This window comes from Notolabrus celidotus, chromosome 9 (assembly GCF_009762535.1).
Source record: "Notolabrus celidotus isolate fNotCel1 chromosome 9, fNotCel1.pri, whole genome shotgun sequence".
NCBI classification, from domain to species: Eukaryota; Metazoa; Chordata; class Actinopteri; order Labriformes; family Labridae; genus Notolabrus; species Notolabrus celidotus.
This window is the reverse complement of record NC_048280.1, coordinates 28,523,533-28,537,362: the sequence shown is the minus strand read 5'-3', so window position 1 is coordinate 28,537,362 and position 13,830 is coordinate 28,523,533. Positions and strand designations below refer to the sequence as shown.

The 13,830-nt window shown below is 39.3% G+C and overlaps 1 protein-coding gene across 1 annotated transcript in view; it reads right to left on the bottom strand.

Moving 5' to 3' along the window:
• The window catches only part of fbrsl1 (fibrosin-like 1), a 492,137-nt gene extending 491,394 nt beyond the window's left edge, over nt 1–743 (bottom strand). The window contains exon 1 of the mRNA XM_034691889.1: nt 584–743. The gene's annotated coding sequence lies outside the window, so the exon portion shown is untranslated. The remainder of the gene's footprint in view (nt 1–583) is intronic.
• Nucleotides 744–13,830: the final 13,087 nt, after the last annotated feature.

The following is a 13,830-nucleotide window of genomic DNA, read 5'->3' as shown; positions in this document are numbered from 1 at the left end:
AGAAATGACTGAATAATTGAATTATCAATAAATGAAACTAAGGCCAGAATCAACAAAGGCTCACTTATAAGACAGTCAAACAGAAGGCTCCTAATTAAATTCAATTTGCCACAGCTGCGTTTGTTGTAAGAAAGAGCAAACATTTTACAGCACTGCAATGTTATACAGCCTTGAGGTTTCAGTCATTTCTAAAACAATGACTGAATTCAATTTGTGTATAAAACAGGGCAACTTTGACACGTGTCTTGTGTCAGAAAAGCACCTGACACTTAACACTGTTATGTTTACTTCAAATTTTGCAAATGCACAATATTTTGCATAGACTCAGACCTAATTGAGGTCAACACCTGAAAGCAATGGCTGGAACCTCACTACAAGTTATATTAAAAACATAACCTTAACAGCAGAATATGATTTACATGGTAAAATGCACCGCAATGGTAACGCAACAACTTAATCAACAGCGTGACACTGACAGCCTCCAAGCAAGCTTTTGGCATTCATTAGCTCGCACGTACACACACACCAAACTAGACCAAACAATGAATCTCCTTCAGTCTCAGCAGAATCAGGATAAACTCACCGAGTACGTGGAGGACATGTAGTCGGTAACTGGAGAGTTATCCGTGGTGAAGAGGAGCTGTGGTAAAAAGTTGCTGCAGGGCGGGAAACTTTAGCGTCTGACGTCAGGTGCGCAGCTCGTGCCGAAAACGTGCGTCACGTCAAGAGAGCAAGGGTGAACGGTTTTTTGATATGACGTCATCATCAACATCCGGGGATGAAGAAAATGAGCAAACACGGAAGTATCAATGTCTGCACTTCCTCGAATCCATAGACACATGAGAAGGAAAATGGTCAATTAAACAATAGCTGAATACATTAAGTTAGTAAGTTAATTCTTGTTCATTTTAGAGCTTCAAGTGTGATCAATTTTGAGCGGTTGTGTTTAAGCTGTGACACCTGTGCTTCAAATGTGTTTAACTTTTGCTACCTGTGCTTACCATTATGCAACACAAGTGCATCACAATGCAAAATGTGTTTTAATGAATGAGAATGTGTTTGCAAGCTGTGTCTAACAGGTGAAAATTGTTTATGGTTTTGCCAAAAGAGTGACTGATTCAATACATGGGTTCAGGCCGCTAAGGAATTTTGTTCAGACCATAGGGTTTAGTGTTTTAGCAATTGAGAAATACTGTAAATGAAATTAACCATATGGCAATCTATAGTTTAATGCCTAGCTTTAATGTCACTTCACGGTTATTAACTTAATGTATAGGTATATTAATTACTCCTGACTGTTAACTAGCTAATGATAATATTACTGTGGGTTTAAATAACAGATTTACCTCTCTACGGTCCTCTCTCAGCCGAAGATACACCAGCCAGCCTGGCCCAGCGTACTGCAATGCCAACCTGCACTGAGGACACTAATAATGATTGGTCCAGTTTGTTTCTGATTATGTTTGCTTGAGTTTGGTTCTGGTTCTGTTTACTTAATTTGGTTCTGGTTCTGTTTGCTTGAGTTGGTTCTGGTTCTGTTTGCTTGAGTTTGGTTCTGGTTCTGGTTCTGTTTGCTTGAGTTGGTTCTGGTTCTGTTTGCTTGAGTTTGGTTCTGGTTCTGTTTGCTTGAGTTGGTTCTGGTTCTGTTTGCTTGAGATTGGTTCTGATTTTGGTTCTGTTTCCTTGAGTTTGGTTCTGGTTCTGTTTGCTTGAGTTGGTTCTGGTTCTGTTTGCTTGAGTTTGGTTCTGGTTCTGTTTGCTTGACCTGCTTCTAGTTCTGTTTGCTTGAGTTTGGTTCTGGTCCTGTTTGCTTGAGTTTGGTTCTGGTTCTGTTTGCTTGAGTTTGGTTCTAGGCGTGGTTCGGTTCTGGTTCGGTTCTGGTCCGCTTCTGGTTTTGTTCTGGTTCGGTTCTGGTTGCTAGAGTTCGGTTCTGGTTCAGTTCTGTTTCGGTTCTGGTTGCTTGAGTTTGGTTCTGGTTCTGTTTGCTTGAGTTTGGTTCTGGTTTTGTTTGCTTAAGTTTAGTTCTGGTTCTAAGCCTAACCCTAACCTCAATCATAACCCTAACCCTAATCCTAACCCCAACCCTAACCCTAACCCTAATCCTAATCGTAACCCTAACCCTAACCCTACTCACAACCCTATCCCTAAGAATGGTTTTGTAACACAATAAATAGTACACAAGCCTCACAGAAGAGCTTCTTAAAGAAGAAGTTACAGGTCTGTGAGAGCCAGAAATCTTGCTTGTTTGTGGGTGACCAAATACTTATTTTCCACCATAATTTACAAATAAATTCTTTAAAAATCCTACAATGTGATTTCCTGGATTTTTTTTTCTCATTTTGTCTCTCATAGTTGAAGTGTACCTCTGATGAAAATTAGAGACCTCTCTCATCTTTCTAAGTGGGAGAACTTGCAAAATCAGTGGCTGACTAAATACTTTTTTGCCCCACTGTATACCTTTAAAACAGAGGGTCATTTCATTCCTTGTGGACTCAACATGACAGCATTTATACTTTTCAAGTAATTGATCTTAAACGCTTTCAGAAAATTAACAATAGCAAGACTCACATATCCCTTCGAGCCACCAAATGGTATCATAACAAAGGCGTATATGCTGTTTTGTAATGACAGCACAATTATATAATTTATTAGAAATGTATTCAAAATATTTCACGGACCCCAACCCTATGGTTCACGGAACCCTAGGGGTCCCAGGACCCCACTTTGAGAACAACTGGCTTAGATAATGTCTTAAATGAGCACACCTCTTATTATATCATAATTATTATATTTTATATATTACTTTAGGCTAAACACAAACTGCACGCTATAAAAAAATCAACTTTGTACATTTGCTGTTAACGAAGAAATGAGCAGGAGAACAAAAACTGTTTTTGGTACGAGGCTGTAAAAATGTTTATTTATTTTAATATGGAGACTAATGGGTTTATATGGGTTTTTTTTAGCTTTTAGAGCCAGCCCCATGTGGACACTAGTGGAACTGTTATATTTTCGTACTTCTTTCAAACACCGGAGGCTGCACCTTGGTTTACACCCTGGAACAACAAAGGGTTCAATCTGTATGGCTAACTTCTCATTACATGAAAACTGGCAATGCATTGTAATAAAGTCAACCCATCTGAGCTATACCAGGGCTTAAAGTAATGCACAGAGGTATGCTTGACAGATAGACTGTTCATCATTTTTTCATTCAAATGTGTGCAAATAATATGTCTTACTGTGCAGTTAATTGTCAGCTGTTTGACTGAATAAAAGTTTTGTATTCTCGTTCACACGTTTGCTTTCACAGGTAATGAAGCTCACACACCTGGCTAGTTAATTAATTTATTGTTTCCACATTGCTATAATTGTGGCAGGTGTGATTGAGAATCAGGATAATTGTTGTTTATTCTCTGCAGAGAACATGGTCGACTATAGCTATGAGAAGATCAATTATTTTTAAAACAGTCTTGCTTTGTTCTGTTGCAGCTTGCTCTTCAACCTGAGATATGAGGAAACAATTGTTGTAAGCAGGTTTCATGTTTGAATACTGTTTGCACCGTACAGAAGCAAAGGATAAAACTAAGGATGGAGTCATGGCCAAGATGACCAAATCAGCATGTTTTATACACTTTGCAGAAAGAGCAGGAGGTGAGTTAGAAAAGATGTTGGCTGCAAAAAACATATTGTGACATTTATTTCTAAATTTCCTGTGAAGCTTTTGGTTTCCAGGGAAGAAATAAGGCTGAAATGTCAACTTTAGTTCCCTTTTCTTTTCCAAGCGGTGTCCCAGTGGCCAAACATCTTGTCTGCTTCTGCCAGGCTGCTGTGAAAGGTCCATTTTGTTTGTCACCATCTGTCTTCACCTGTCAGACGTGTTGTCTTAGACCCCATCAGGTCTGTGTGTGTGTGTGTGTGTGTGTGTGTGTGTGTGTGTGTGTGTGTGTGTGTGTGTGTGTGTGTGTGTGTGTGTGTGTTTGTGTGTGTGTCAGTCAGAGCCTCTATGTGTGTATGTGTGTCTAAATGTATACCTGTTTGCTATTGATTTCACATATAAGTCTGCCTGCACATGCACACGCATGTGTTCCCTGGAGCAGGGACTTGTCAATCCCAGATGCTGTCTGAGAGAGCTGCGTCCTCATTTTAGACTCCTCGGTCTTCAGTGACACAGCAGCCAGCGAGTTGACCAATCACACCTTCACTCTTACACCTGCAGCTGCCGAAGACTCACCTGACAGCTGGGGCATACAGAGAATTGTGTGTGAAAAACACGTCACTTAACATGATGAGAATTTTGAAAACAAGGAGAAACAGCAACTAAAAGAGCATGGCAATAGAGGAGGATGGATCTGAGGTGCATACAGAAATCTGATTTAACCAAAAAGGCTGTGATTACTAGAAATAGAGGAAGCTGAATTCTGCCTATTTTCCTATTTAAGAATTGCTCAGAATAATGCAGTGTGATTTGTACTTCGTATGTCAGAAGATGCAAGGTGAGCTCTGGCCGCCAGCAGATTTAATAACATGTTTGTTTTTTTCCTATATGTTGTGTTCTGTGTCATAAGAGAAGGTGCAATGGGGCAAACAACAGGACAGAAGTATACTTAAATGCACAAACCCAGCATGCAAACACCTATATGAATGCAATGTTAAGTTTATGTGTATATTGTGCAGAATAATAAAGCTCCTGTGCTTAAATTCTGGCATGGAGATAAATGATAATGGTCCAAACTATGCAGCCAACTTCACATTTTTGCCCCTGCATGCATTCACATATTCACATCGTAGCACACACTGAGCTGTGCACTGCCATTAATAATGTGCCCCCAGAGCCCACAGGGGGTAAACAATGTCTATATTTCATGTCACACACATAATAGATCTCATGAAGTATGATGATATGTTTCCCCCCAAAAGCAAAAGCAAGAAAATCATGCTTTGGAGTTGGTATCGATTAGATGTGCCTGGATTTTCCCATTTCATCACTTTCTATGATTACCCCAGTGATTTATAGTGTCAGAGCGTGTCACTATATTTGACTTGAGTGACTGGAACACCTTGAAAGAGGAATGGGAAACTGGTCTGCACACACCAACAGAGATAGAGAGAGCTGGAGAGAGAAACCAGGGGAAAGTGAGGGTGAAATCACAATTTTACAATGTGGACAAAATAACCTGTTTAAGGAGGAAACCGATAATACTGAGTTTTTCATCTTTCTTAAGTTACAGAGGAGAACAGGTGAGGAGTTTTAAGTTACATTGAGATACAGTAGAAGACCCAGATTCATTATTCTACACCAGAGCAACTGTATTGGGCGACAGCACAGACTGCATATAGGCCAAGACAGAGTGCCTTACTAAGCCAAATGGAAACGCTAGCAGCACTGTCCTAAGCCAAGTTTTAGCAGCTGTTTCAAGGCTTTTCCACCCTGATAAGAAAGTATAAAGAATCTGTCTGTTACCCAGTGATCAACATATCACAGCACACATACCAAATCAATCTTTGGAAAGGAGTCTGGCACATCTTATAAGTTTACTATTTCACCTATTCCTGTTGAAAATGTAGCAAAAACTTTAGTTCCTGATGGCAAGACCCTGCTCATACGACCCCTCTGCTTCACATCTGGGTCTCGCCTTACCCTGTCAGGATTATATTTCCAGTAATTACCCACTTAATATTCATCATCCCTTACTCAGCTGTATTCTCATAATGCTCAAAATTCATGAAAACTTCAAAAGTGCTCGAGGTATATAAATGCAAACAGCTAAATTTTTCCTGCCAGACCCCTCGTATAGTTTTCACAAGATTTTGCTGTGTGCAAATGTGAGAAAGCAGCATAAAGTATCCAAGACAACTGACCTTGAGTAAGATAGTGTGCAGCGATGTTAATGTTTACATGTAAACTGTGCAAACCTGAAAGAGTGACACATTACAGGCTGAATAAAAACATCCGAAGCTGAAGAAGAAGAATTATTCCCAAGGAAGGAACAGCAGGGATGTCTGCACATCCTTCCATTTGCATGTAGCATTGATAGAAATGCAGAAACTGTCATCATAACATTGTTTTGTCTGTTATCATGTTGCAAACATTTCACAGTGGCTTCGACAACATGCTTTTGATGTCATGTCCTGCCTCCCGAGACTCATCTGTTCCCTGTCTACCACCCTCCTTTATCCGACAGGAAGACTTCACACTGAGGGACATTTTAAAAAAGGCAACTCTGGAAAATTGTGCATAGCAGAGGTCCTGAAAATATGGAGACATTGTTGGTACTGTGGAAGTGAAAGAGGCTTTTGTAACCATCTTGTCCTGATTTCAAACAGTTGTTTAAGCTGCGTTTACCCTTTGCTGTACCAATCCATTTTCATTTCCCATACAAATTGTTCTGTACAATACCAAGGCCATGAGTAAATGTTATAGGTTTTTTGAAAGGATTGGAAAAACACAATCTTTTCACAGCCAGGAGTCGAGCATGCGACCTCCACACTGTAGCCTTTGTATGTGGGGTGCTTAGACCGCTAGGCCACCAGTGCCCCAGTTTGGATCGATCTGTTTTCTATTAGAGATGTACAAAACATAGACACACAGAATATAGCACAGAATATTTTCACGTAAAAGCAATACTTTTCATCACAGTGTATGTTCTATTGCTTCAACAAATAATAGAAACACTTAAGTGCAGACAATCTGAGGACATTTAATTAACTTTTCCTGCCTGGACTGTATTGTTGGTGAGAAAATGTTGCATAAAACATTAAAATAATAAATAGGATACCTAATATTTAACGCTGTCTAATTCATTTACTCAATTCTAAAAACAGTCAATTATTTCAGAAGCATAGTGTAGCTCCACGCTCACTCTGAAGCAGTCAAAAGTACGGATTAGAGTACAAATGACCTGTTAGCATGGTTTGTATCGGAAACACAGGTGAATATTTTTTTATTTTATTTATTACACATTTTGAGTAATCTGAAGCTTTATAATTTCCACACATTCTTCATCATGTTGTCTTATGTTCACACACTCTCGCAGCACTTTGCCTTCATGCCGGATGAACGATGGTCACATGATTCATGATGAGCACAGGATGAATGAGAGTAACTGTTGCAGTGATTCATTTTTTTCAAAGGAAAATGATTTATTCTCTGAGAATTCAAAAAAAAAAAAGAAAAAACTGTTTCTCTGCAGAGAGCAAAGCTTATTTAATGTTGTTATGATGAAATATTGCTTTTGCTGAGCAACTGTTTGTCAAACGTATGTCTACAGTGGATTTTCAAAATAAATCCTACGAGTGAAACAAAGAAAAATGAGTTGAAAATATGTAACTATGATCACATTTATAAAACCTAACGACTCATAAAATTAATAGGTCACAAAAAAGTGCAAAATACTTTTGAATAACAAAATGTTTCAAACCTTAATAACCCTCAAAACATTTTTTACAGGTTCTGTGTGACGAATTATACAAATTCAATACATTTATGATTTAAACTTTGACATGAAGAAGTCGTTTATCGTGTAAAACTCCAATCAATGAAGTCTTTTGTGTTTCAAAGTCATTATTATTGATGTCCAGGGTCCAAAGAACTAGCTTTGCGTGGCTGGCACACAAAGTGATGGGATTCAATGTGGGATTATATGTGTCAGACATTGCTGCTGCTTTGGATCATCTTATTAACACGCTTTGTGTTAACAATTCTAATCTTACAGAGAATAGTTGGACTCAATAAGAGATGTGCAAAAGATAAGCCATAAAGCTCCTATCGACCGCAGAGTGTCTAAGTTTATGTAATACAAACAATATGCGATGTCCCTTCTTGCAAATCTGCTGTCTTGTGGTCAAAGCTCAATCTGTCATCAATAAACATGTCCAGGTATTTGTATTTGTCAAGCTGCTCCACATCTCGTCCCTCAACAACATTGGCATCTGAAATCGATCAACACGTCCTGATGCTAAGCTGCAAAAATGAATTCTCGCACCACTGAGCAAAGTCCACCAGCGGCTCCAAGGCTGCCCATTTATCCTGCAAGGGTTCATTTGGAGAGGGATATGGATGGTCTGCTATCTCTCTGACATCTGCAGGGCTGCAGAGGAGGGACTCAAAGCTAAACTCACTTGAATCACATTTCTTATGGGATTATATCATTCTTTAAGATTTAAATGCAAAGTAAACATTGTGATAATCATAACAAATTTGTGAGTTATAAAAGAGCAGGACTGAAAAAGCAATGAGGTGCACTAGACCACACAAGAACATTGTGATAAAAAAGATATTTAATGTAGATCAGTCTGCTTGTTGCTCATCTTCTGACTCACAGGCATCACTGATATCATTACTTTATTTGCTCCATTTGTTTTTGAGGTCATTTTACTTATGGTCTATTCTGTGAGTGTATGCAAGCTTGCACAATAATTTTACTGGGATTATCAAGACAAGAGTTTAAGTAAGCATAATAGTAGCAAAGTAGAGTTTATGAGAAGAATGAACATACATGAAATTATTAAATAAGAGGAAAAATAATATCCTGCAAGCCTGGTTACGTTGGGAAGTCCTCTTACCACCACCCTTTGTTTCTACATTCAGAATTGGGCTGTTTGGAGTCTTACAACATCTTTGTGACATTGAAATGTGTAACTTGGGAACATGTTAGTAGGTCCTCTTAGGTTGGTTAAAGGGATAGTACATTATTTTTGAAGTGGGGTTGTATGTCCTACTTGTCAATAGTAAGTGTATTATCCATGCCGGTCAACTTGACCCTGTACGAAGCTAGGCTAACTACCACTGTAGGCAAGGACAATTTCACTATGGGACCTTATTTTCAAAAAGTCTGACCCAAACTCTTGAATCAGTATGTGTGTACACCAAGTTTAGATACTTTTCAGGGCTTTACATTGCAGTCAGAATGCCACTTTGTTTTGGCAATACTAAATGGATGCAACACATATCTGCCTGCAGCACACTGATCAGCTGTTCGGGTCTGAAATAAGTCAACTTGACTTTTGCCCAGTGCACAGATACACATTGTGAGTTTTGAATTTGAGATAAATTTTACCAACAAATGCTGAACATCATCGGGCGGACAGTAATATCTGTAGAGTTTGTTATTTTTGTTTAGTCTTCCCCTTCAACAGCTAACATAGTGTATTTTAATAAGGTGAACACAACATGCGAACCATTCCTTCAGCTGTACTGGTTTTCCGATTCAACATCTGAAAATTGAAGAAATTGGGTAATAAAACAGCAGCTTTCTGCTAGGCAGGAAACTCTGGATGGTGAGTGATGCAGACTGCAGCAGTATATGAGCTGCTGGTATCCTCTGAAATACTGTTGTCATGAAGTCAACGTGTCATTGATTCGCAACACTTGCTCACCGTAAAATGTAGAATATAATTTAAAACTCTTTTTTTGACCTACAGAGCTTTTATTGCTCAGGCACCTTCATATCTTTAATAGCTATTGCCCTATGGCTGAGAATGCCCATTCAATCCAGTGATAACAATTTAAACAGGTAGTCCTATTACTCCTCTAGGTCACTACCCTCCCTGAATGCTGGCCTGCTTGTGGTACTTAAAATAGCTGAATGTAGCATTAGAGGTCAAGCCTTCAGTTATCATGCCCCTCTTCTTTGGGATCATCAACCAGTCAGGGTCCGGAAGGTAGACACCCTCTCTACTTAAACTTAAACTTCGCTTTTTGATAAAGCTTATAGTTAGGGCTGTCTCAGGTCTGGACCAGCTCTTAATCATGCTGCCATAGGCTTGGACTGGCACAGTGAGCTTCTGTCTTTCCCTCTCTCCTCTATCTGCATGACGTTTGCCTTAAATCTTCATGTCTTGTTAAAGTCACACACCATACATCTTCCTGTGAGTTCTTGAGTTCTCTCATCTTGAAGCTTTCTGTGGATCGTTGCTGTAGAAGGCCTGCTGCTGTGAACCTGCCAGACTCCAGCTGCTAGAACTATTAATACCAGTCTCACTATTATTAGCACTGTTGTAATGCTATTGTTAATTTTGGAACTGGTATAATTGATATTATCATTCCCACTCCTATTCGCACCATCATAACTGGAAATGTTAATATGAGGCTTTTTGACTTTGACTGTTTTAAATATTAAGATCCCTCTGTTATTGGCTGTTCCTGCTAATATCACACGTACTTTTACCATCATTATTGGCACTATAATGATGAGTCTGTCCATATTGTTACTGTTGTGGTCGTCTGTCTCTATCCATCTCTCTCTTTCAGCATCTCCCTCTGTCTCCTTTTTCCAATCTCCTCACAGTCACTGCAGGTGGCCGTTCAACACAAGTCTGGATCTACCTCAGGTTTCTGCCTGTTAAAACATAAAACAAAGTATCAGTATAATCCCTGTATTGTTCCCCACCCTAGAACCTAACAAATCACATCTCCCCACTTTTAATTTCTACTATTTCTCTAGTTCTACAAGTACAGACAGACAGGTGTGCATGTCGTTTCTGTTTCATATTCATATCTTATAATTATACCATATTTTATATCAAACATATTTTAACATTTCTGTTGTATAATAGGAACATAGAAGGAAAGTGAATTTGAATGTTGGGAGAAAATAGAGACAAGCATTATCTCCATAAAAAGAACCTCTCATCTCTTTCATTCTTTATTGCAAATGAATCCATTACCTAATGACTGCAGTCATTATGTCCTGCATGTGGTCTGAAGGATATAACTTCAACAGTAGCAGTGGTGTTTTTATCTCCATGGCGGCACTTTGAAGACTTGTGTGAGTCCGTGTGGTGAAACATCCCTTGGCAATCAGTTTCATGAGTTTTCATGGATATTATTTTCTTGGATTTGCTGCTGATGGCGTCCATTTCTCCCATCTGTGACTGGCACTGTTCACCCCCTGGTGTGCTGAGTGGACATCCGCCATCCACAGCTGAATCTGCACTCTGGAGCTTTAACACTTCTTTATCTCTGCCTTTCCCTGTAATATTTAGCAGCTTGGAGCTTTTTAGTTTACAACCCCTCATCCAGCTAAACCCATAAACAAACCAATCAAAAGCTCTGCACAACACTGAGGCTTAGAGAAATCCACGGCTTTCCTGGGCTATTGATCTCACCCTCCAGAGCGAAGGCCTTTCTATCGCTCTGAGGCTTTACAAGAGAGATAGAGGCGCGTCCATGCTGGTAAAAAATGACATTGATTTGAACAGAGCTGCTTCCCTCTTTAAGAGGCATAAATTACCTGGTGATTATTAGCCCATAAAGAGGCCTGCAGCTCTGTGCAGGCCTGTAGCAATCTTGAATTGGCCAGCGTAAGACCTTTTAAGTCTCAGGAAATGAAACCTGGCTGTCAGTCAAAACATGTCATCGGCACAGGTTAGGGTTCAGCATGCAGAGGAAGCTATGAAAATCAACCGGCTGTCCATCTTCAGCTTTACGCATCCTGGATATACAGCGCTGCATGCTAAGTGACATATATGGACAGGCAATAAACACACTCCGGATGTTTCCATGTGATAACAGCAAATTGGAGAACGTAGAAAGCATGTTGTGCTCTTATTCACATGGGGCCTCCATGGCGAATCCCCATTTGCATGAAATTAATATGTGGATGGGAAGAAAATGGCAGAGCACTCAAGTTAAACTCATTAGCAAGCCCAGCAGGGGCATTTGTTCCGCAGCTATCAAGGAGTCCTCAGCTGCTTTTCATTATACAACCTTCTCTAAGGCTCACTCTCTGTGTTTGGTTGGATGGATGAAGCTTTAACTACAATGAAGCGTTAACTACAAGAGATGAGAAGAACAAAACATAAAGTCGCTGCCTGTGAGCTACATGCTTCAAGTGTTTAGGCCACTCAGAGAGTCTGTTCTTTGTTTTTCTGCAAAGAGGGATTGATTAAAAACTGTAAATTGGGAGAATCTGGTAATTACAAAACTTGATTGAGAATACTTAAAGAATCTGTAATTAGTGCTTTATTGTTGTCAAATGATGTCCACAACATGTGCTTTTATTTTCTCAAATAAGGGACCACTTTTAAAATTCAATTTGTTTTGATTTGTTTCCCTTTCTTTGTGTTATTCCTCTGTTGTTAAATGATTGATACTTAAGTGATAGATCAATAACTTTTGCAGCCGTAATGATCTCCACCGTGGGTTGCTTTTTGAGCGATGCATGAAATAAAGTCTGAGTGCTCTTACCTCTCTCCTCCTGCTTTTAATGATGATGCATGGATTTCACAGAGACCTGAGCTGTCTCTCTGCACCCTCCTGAGCACTGCAGGGGTTTGTCTGTATCAAAGTGTAAATGGATCTTTGATTCACGTTGACAAATGTCTTTGCAGGCAGCACCCACATGTTCCCTGCACATTCCTGTAAGGGCAAAGTCACAGGGAAGGTAAATTGATAGGCAAAGTCACGGCCTCTTTGCAGACTGTGATACTGTGGAAATCAATCAAGGGCAACACTGCCCGTGTTTTATTTTGGACACTCTCCTCAACAGATCGATATTTATCTGTTTATGATGCTATGGAAATAACATTTCAGCTTAGTGGTTCCTGTGGCCAAGGACACAGTTCATCCTTTTAAACACTTATATTCACTAATACAAATCAAATTACAGGTGTGCTGTCTCCTGGATGTTCAATTACCGTTAGTTTGTTTTATAATAATGACAAAGGTTTAAGTCAGAGTGTCCTCAAAGCTTTTATCCCCCAGATTTGAACAGCACTCCAGCTGTCATGGTAAAAAAGGGCAGAGTTCCTCCTGGTACCTGTATGTGTTCACAGAGAGAGTGCACTTCAAACAGAGCTGAAGGACCATCACTCCACTTTTTAAAATGTCAAAATGTTATAGCAAAGTCAATTTTATTTCAATTTTTATTATTATTATATTTCTGTGGCATCAATGTGATCAGTGGATTCCCTTGCAGGCACATCCATCAAGTTGACTTTAGTGAACTTTGACATGCAAATTTGCACAGATGTCTTTAGAAGAGGGAGACCCCGGGAGATTAAAAGGTTATTATAGTTTAGCTTAGCTGTGTTAAACCATCCACTTTAGCTAACCCAATCCTTACAGACCGAGAAGAGGCCTGTGCTGCAGATTGCTATGAGACAGGTAATGAAAAATGCAAAGACAAATACAATGTGAGGATCTATTGTTTTTGTTGCAATCAAGTTAATAGAACTAAAACGTTAAAGCTAATTAAAAAGCTACAGAAGAGTAGAGAGAACACCTGAGGTGGCATGGAGAGCTAAATGATGCGGTTAGCTAGTGTGTTAGCACCTCAGCTATGCCACTTCATCAGCTACTTATTGCCCCAATGTCTTCAAAAATCTAAAAAACAAAAACCCCAAGTGGCTTACTTTTGACCAGATCTTCCCTCTGTTCATGATGTGCAGATGTTTAGTGCCTACCATCAGTGGTAACACTGAGACTGCAGGTCTGTGGTAAGACGTATAGTTGTGTCTGTATATTGCAGTAAGTCAAACGTGTTTTCAGGGTTGCTAAAAACAATGAATAAGATCTCAACTGAAGATGATCCAATTCTGTCGTGTTAGAGTCACAACAGCAGAATTGATTGGATGCTGTATTGTTTGGATTGATAGTTTTTGAAACTCCATACCAGGGCTCTTCAATTCTAAAAGCTATGAGGACAGAAAATAACTCAAAGCAAAGGCCCAGAGCAGTATAATGTCTCATTTACAATATGAATCAGTACCAAATACTGTAAATCAGTTAAGCAGTTGTATTAACATATGTAGGCATTCAACAACTGACCATTAAACCCAATATTACATAACTCTAAAAGTATATATACAAGTGTATCAAGCGTGTCTTTC